Genomic DNA, 7,594 nt, shown 5'->3' on the forward strand with positions numbered 1-7,594 from the left:
ACTTGGACAAACCTTAGGGTAAACAGTGAGTATCTGAGGGTTGAGACAGGATCAGCTTGGCTGGGGGTTTGGTTCAGGTGATGTCATTAGAGATGGCCTAGACCAGAGGGCCTGCTGTGGTGAGCTCACGTGGGTGTTGACAATCTCCAAGTGTGGATGTGTTTTATCTGTTGATGATGTGGCAATGTGAAATCCGACTTACCCAAACAAGTCACCCAGAAGAAAGCATCGCTACTGTTTCACTAGACCAAGATTCTAAGTCACTCACTCACTTGCTTTGTGTGCTAGGAATGAGTTGCTAGTTGGGTATGGTGACACATGCCTATGACCCCAGCACTCAGGAGGCAGAACCAGGTGTTTCTAGGCCATCCTTGTTTACAGAGTGAGTTCTAGGACAGCCAGGGCTCTGCACAGGAAAACCCTGTCTCAAAGAACAACAAACAAGAAAGAACGGGTCACCGAGTCCAGCTCAATATTCAATTGAGAGGTTTTCATAAGGGCACAAATACTGAGAAACAACTGTCACTGGGGGTCTGAGAGTCACTGAGAATGTGGTTTTAATACTCTGCACAATTTACTTTCTGTGACATAATTATACATACATCCTGGGCATTTTAAGACTAATTCAGTGCTGTTGTGCACATTCAGTGTTTGCAGTTGTAATTATTTCCAGACTGTTAGTGTTCCTGAGCTGTGAATTCTGCTTTGTTTCTAACTTCATTCTTCTAGGTACTTACATGGAGTGACAATATTTGTCCTTTGTCTGGCTTCCTCCAATTGGTATGCTTTCAGGATCTATCCGTGTCACAAGCATCCTTTACCACTGACTAATCCTCTTTATAGGTTTATTCCATAGTCTAATTTATCCCTTTGTCAGCCGATGGCTGTTGGCTTGTTTCTGCTTTATATATGTTCTTGTGAATACAGTACTACTGATTGACAAGTCTCTATGGAAATTTTTAGTTCATATTTCAATTATTAATTTCATAACTATTCGAGGAGCCTCTAAATGTCCATAGAGATGTACCTTATATGTCCACTAGAAAGACAGTATCTCTACGTTCTCGTGAGAGTGTAGCACTTTTCATTTTATCAATAATAGTTATCTATATGAAGTATGCTTTCCTTGTGCTTCATTTGTATTGTGACCAATGATGTTGAACCTTCTTTTGTGTGCTTATTTACCATTTGTGTGTTTGGAGACCTCAAGCCCTTTGTTTAAAGAAAAGAACACTGACTTCTGTTGTGTCCTGCTGAGTTGTATGAGTCTAGGTTTCTTTATTGTGCTGAACATCGAACCTCTTGCATGTTGAGCATCTGTTATTCTTTTATCTTAATTCTTTTTCAGAATATGATTTGCCCATATTTCCATCATTCTGGTTTGTCTTTTTTTCACTGTAGTCTTACTTTGCTTGTTCCTATGACGATATAGCAGACAAGAAACTTAAGGAAGGCGTGGCTTCTTTCGGCTCACAGTTTGAGGGGATACAGTCCGTCAGAGTGAAGAAAGCGGGGTTGTGGCGAGCCTGCGGCAGCTGCTCACATCTTAGCTGCTGTCAGGAAGTGGGGAGATGAATCCTGGTACTCAGCCTGCTTGCTCTTTTTTATTCCTATTGAGGTCTCAGCTCTTGGGCCAGTGCTGCCTTTGCTCGGTGACCTTCCTCTTCAGTTAAACCTCTCTGGAAATACCCTCTTGGAAGTGTCCAGAAGTTTGTCTCCAGGGTCATCCTATGTCTCAGGTTAGCCTTTTGATGAGCAAGTTTAAATTTCACTAGTCCAGTGCATGTTGTCTGGTGTTTGTTACTTGTGGTTTTGGTGACCTAATTGTTGCCAAGTTTAGTGCCACTGATGTTAGTCCTTGATCAGATCTCATTTTTGTATCTGATGTGATACAGTTTCCTCTCTCTCCTCTTCTTTCAATATTGGCTTCCAGTTTTCCTAGCCCTCTTATTGAAAACAATAAACCACAAAACCCAACCTCTGTTTTTCCCATCTTTGTACCCTTATTTGAAAAAAAAATCACTTAAACATATTTCTGGGCTCTTTTATATCTGTTCTTACTCAGCACTGTGCTGACATGCAGTAATTAAAATGAGGACTTGTGGGTCTTCTAAATTTCTTTTTAAAAACAGGGCCTCATTGTGTGGCCTGGCTGGCCTGGAACGCAGAGATCTGCCTCCCCCTCCCTCTCCAGTGCTGGACCATGTGTGTCACCATGCTGGGGCCCAGATTTTTCTTGTTCTTACCACTTTGATAAAATAACAGATACCAATCTGTTGGGATTGTTCCATTTTCATATTGATTGTAATTTTGATAAGATTGCACTAAATATATGGAATGCTTTGGGTTTATTGCCATTGTAACAAAATGGAATTTTAGGGAGTATGTCCTTGGGATGTCTCTCCATTTAGGTCTTTAATTTCACCCAGGATTTTTTGTAGTTTTTCAGTCCACAAATAATTCTCTTTCTTGGTTAAATTTATCCTTAAATAATTCTTATCGACGCACAGAATAAATTAATTTACATTTAGCATTCTTTTGTTTTTAAGGCATAGGAATGCAACTGAGTTTTACATGTTTATTTTGTAGCCTGGCACTTTGCTGAGTTGATTGAGAGAGAGAGAGAGAGAGAGAGAGAGAGAGATCGATCCTTGATCATTTTTGATGACAGACTTTAATGATTCAGTCTTCTGGTTTAAATTTTTCTATTTAGTCTTTGGTCATCTTGGTGGATTAAATGTGCCCAATAATATACACATTTTCTCTTGGTTATTCAATTTATTACCATGTAATTATTACTCATAGTCTTATGGTCCTGTGTATTTCTGTTGTGTTGGTTAGAACAAATTCATTTTCCATTTTGACTCCTCTATTTTTTTTTTCTCAGTCAAATTACGTTTTGCTGATTTTTTTTTCCCCCCTTGAAAAAAGGAAAAATTTCTTTTGAAGGTATTCAAACTTTTTGTGTTGTTTTTCTGGTGTCTTGTTTAACTCTTATTCTGTTCTTCCTCCAGTCTTTAGGCTTCTCTTCGTCATCTTTCTGTAGATATGAGACATAATAAGATTGGAACTATGTCTTAGTGTGTATGTGCATGTCTGGTAATTGGCGGCGTGCAGAGGACAAACTTGTGGAGTTCCTTCTCCTTCTGAGGAGGAAACACAGGCTATCTGACTTTACAAGGGCTCCTACCTGCTGAGCCAGCTTGCTGCCCTTCGGAATCTTCGGCATTTATTACCCTAAACTTCCCCTCTTAGCATCACTTGAGCTGCACACAAGGAGTCTTGGCATAGTGTTTCTGTATTCATTTGTCTCAAATGAAAATTATTTTACTTTTCCTTCCTTGATTCATTGGGCTTCCATTCATTCTGTGTGTTTAGTTTTCATTTTAGGAGCTATTATTTGATTCCTACAAACTGGGAAGAATTTCAACTTTCTCTTTTTATTGTTTTATAATCTCACACTATTGTGGTGAGAAAAGATTGTTCTGTAACTTAGCTTTCTTTGGCTGGGGACTTGGCTTTTCCCTCCCCTGTTTCCTTCCTCCCTCGTGTAGTGTCTCTCTGTGCATGGCTTATGCACTGAGCCAGGGCGCCATGCTATACACTGCTCTAGCCACTACTGAGCAGCTCCCTTAGTCATCTCTAAGTGTTTCCTTCTGTGTCTTTAAAGGCAAAACGAGTTAGCACCATCCATTGAGATGCCCTATCTCTTCAAGAAACGAAAATTCATCTTATTTTAAAAGTGTGTGTGTGTGTGTGTGTGTGTGTGTATGAGTGAGAGAGAGAGAGAGATGAAGGGGCCTCAGGGTTGGCCCCAGACACCAAATTCTCAGCACAAAGATTTATTACCCTAGAGGGACAAGCAGGTGTGTATGTGGGTGCTGCCTCTGTATCAGACAGACAGCAAATGTGTCTGCAGGAGTGGGTTTTAAGGGGTGGGGGTGGGGGGGGGGAGGATTCTGTGCTAGGATGAGTGGGTAAATCATGATTGGACAGGTTAGCCAGTGTAGCCAAATAATGAATTGTGATTGCTGGACCTTGGCGGTTTGATAGTTGGACCTTGGAGTTTTAGTCAGGCACAAGGAAGCAGCCAAATAAGGGAATAGACCTTGGTGGCTGGCTTCAGGAATGTAATCTAATGGTTTATCGAGGGAGAGGGAAGAGAGGTGGGAAAGATCTGCGGGCACCTTGTTTGCCATGCTTGGGCCTGTTAGAGAGCTGTCAGTATGTTTTGTTCAAGAGTACAGGCACCAGAGGAGGCCCAAGGAGCTGGAGCTTCCAGACTGAACTAGAAGTACAAGGAGTTTTAGCCACCCAATGTGTGTGCTGGCAGTGGAGTGAGCTCTGGTCTACTGTGAGAGCAGCAAGTACTCATGGGGGCTGGAGAGGTGACTCGGTGCATCTCTCCAGAGCCCTTGCTGTCCTTGCAGAGGACCAGGGTTCAATTCCCAGTACCTACATAGCATCTCACAACCATGTGTAACTCTGGTTCCCCGGTTTCTGACATTCCCAAGCACTGAATACACAGGAAAAGTACTCATACACGTGGACATCTTGTTTATACAAAGAGCCGCACCATTCTTAATCAGAGTCAGCTCCCCCCGTCCCCGTCCCCCCCGGTCCCCATCCTCGTCCCCGTCCCTGTGTGCCTTCACTGGAGAACTGAACTAATTTACATCCAGGCTGTGTTGGTAGGGAGGCCTTAGCACTGCTGTTGGCTTGTTTTCTGGTTCTTTTACAGACCCTGTGTCCCCTTCTTGGTGTATTTCTTTGTAATTAGATAATTCTTTTGAAGTGTAACTTTTTTTCTTTTTTGGAGACAGGATCTCACTGTGTAACTCAGAATGGCCTGGCCTTAGTGATACTTTCATGTGTGTATGTCCTAATACTTTCACATGTGTGTGTGTGTCCCAGTGAGTTTCACTAGGGATGGTTGCATGGGTAAGGGTGATGGTTTACAGCAGCCTGGACGCTTCAACAGTGGCTACAGCAGTGAAGAAAATCTTTCTCCCCTATCAACCATGAACTGTGTGTAAATCCTGGACCTGAAGAGATGACTCAGTGGTTAAGAGCGCTTGTTGCTCTTGTAGAAGAGCTGCGTTCAAGTCCCAGAGCTGACATGGTGCTTCACGACCATTCATGACTCCAGCTCTAGGGGATTTGACACTCTCTTTTTCACATCCTCAGGCACCAGGAACTCCTGTGGTACACGTGCAGCTATGCAGGCCAAACATTCATACTCACAAAAATAGATCTTAAAAAACAAACGAACCTGTGAGCCTTGTGTAAGCAAGTAGAGCTGCTATAAATCCAAGATTGCCAAGCTAAGTCATACCTGGAAGTTGGAATTCCATACCCCTCTCCAACCCTTTCTTCCTTTCTTCTTTCCTCCCTCCCTCCACCCCCTTTCTTTCTATTTAGTCTCTCATCATTCTCATTGAGTCTTGGAGGGGGTAATAACTAATATGGATATCCCATTATGACTGGGAGTTCAACAGTTACTATCAACACTTGGAACACTTATGAATCACCATTTTGAAAACAAATACACAAACAAAAACCCAAAAGTTTCTCTAACCAAGACCCAAAAAACACCATTAATAATCTATGAGCATAAACATAACTATTTCAAAGGCAATTTGACAGCTACACCACGTTCGATTAGCGAAACATCGGTAGCTTCCCCACTAAGGCACATTCCCTCCCCAGCCACTGGGTCTTGTTTGGCTTACAGTACCAGATGTGAATTTCCCATTTGTGCAGTGGGCAAAAACTCCAATAACAAAGAGATTGGTTACCTCCATGCCAATCTTGCCACTTATGCAACGGTGGGATCATCTTTATAATTGATCAGAATTGTTGCACACAGGGTCCACAGTCAAATAAGACTTAGATGACAGTTGTCTTCCAGCAATCTGTATAGCATATCCTGGCACCATGAACACTAGCCAGTAGAGAGGAAGTTTCTAGATTAGTTCTAGCTTGATTTCTCTCTGTGTCTAGAAATGATAGGATGTGGTGTCTTTAACAATAAGGTCTTATTATCCAGTTCTAGCAGGCAACCAATAGCAGTGACAATCACAGGCATTATTATTTTGGGAGCCTCTAGGTCTCCCTACCCAACAACTTATAGGGAAGTGGCTCACTCCTGGCTCTGGGTTTTTTGTATAATAGCCTATGACTGTTGAGTGCAGTTTAACCCACCCACATAGTGTATCTTTGTCAAACTCTTAAAAACTAATTTTTGATTAAGCTTTGGACTATCGTACATTTTATTTTTTGATAAAAGACTTGGCACTTTTCCCATTGCTTATCTCTCAACAAGTCATGGCAGCTTTTTTATTTCCAATACTTTTGTGCTTTGTATCAACAGTGTAGGAGTGATTTATTTGCTGCCACCATGGCAGTACTTGAGTATGCTGGATTTGGTAGTGTCCTTAATTTCTCGAGTAAGTTTTATATCCTCATGTGTATAAAACGCCCTCCTCTTTCCATCTGAAGAATGCTTGTTAGCTAGCGTTTTCTAGTCAAGTCTGGTGCTGATAAAGGCCATCGATCCGGTTTCTGCTTGGGCAGGTTTTCTTTCCTCCTTCATTTCTAGGGGACAGCTTTGCTCCCCCTGTGGGCTTTGAATATAATTGTCCCTCTCCAGCTTGGCCAGAAAAGTTAGCGCCCCAGCCTGTGCTGAGTCAGAACTCAATTATGTCGCTTGCTTCTCGTCTATGTGTGACACAGTCATCTTATTTGGTTGAAACATTTGGTCACTTGTACCTAAATATCTATATCTTCCCACCATTATTTCTTCAAGTAAGTTCCCTTTCCCTCTGTTCGCTCCTCAATACAAGTGACTCACATGCTTGGTCTTTGACTCTGTCCTTAAGTCATATAAATTATCTTGTTGTTTTGAGATAGGATCTTAGACAGCCTTGAATTCGCTGTATAGCTGAGGACATTTTTGAACTCCTGGTCAGCAGGTTCAATGTCCTAAACGTGTGTGGACCTGGTGTAGTGACAGAGGCAGTGTTGGGGACACTCGGGAAGCAAGCATGAACCCCAGGGCTGGGCATGTATGAGGTCAGTCAGAGTAGCTCCACCTCCCTTCTCTGAACTCTTACTGCAAACGAATCTCCTTCCCTGCCCTGTGTGAACCTTGGGGACATTCTTTCAGACATTTCCTCCTAGTGGGACATTCTTTTAGACATTTCCTCCTAGTGTTTCATTTTCTGGATTCAGATACTTTCTCTAAAGTATAACATCCAGCTAAATGTTTAAAGAATTGCTGCTATGGATTACTTAAATTGTCTTTCTGACAAGATTTCTCTGCTGTGATTCTGTCCTTGAATTGTAGCTACCTTGACCCTCTCAGATACCAACTCTCTCACTTAGCAGGGCAATCAGGTTCCCTTTCGATTTACTCTCTCTATTCTGTGACTAGACTCTCTCTCTCTACACACACACACACACACACACACACACACACACACACACACACACGCCTACATTTCTAGTTATTTAAAATAGAAGGTTGAATTCAATCTAAGTTGTGAGGGCCTATAAAGTACTTACAATGTACCTTAATTTAAAATTTGAATTT

The sequence above is a fragment of the Mus musculus genome, chromosome 3 (assembly GCF_000001635.26).
Source record: "Mus musculus strain C57BL/6J chromosome 3, GRCm38.p6 C57BL/6J".
NCBI classification, from domain to species: Eukaryota; Metazoa; Chordata; class Mammalia; order Rodentia; family Muridae; genus Mus; species Mus musculus.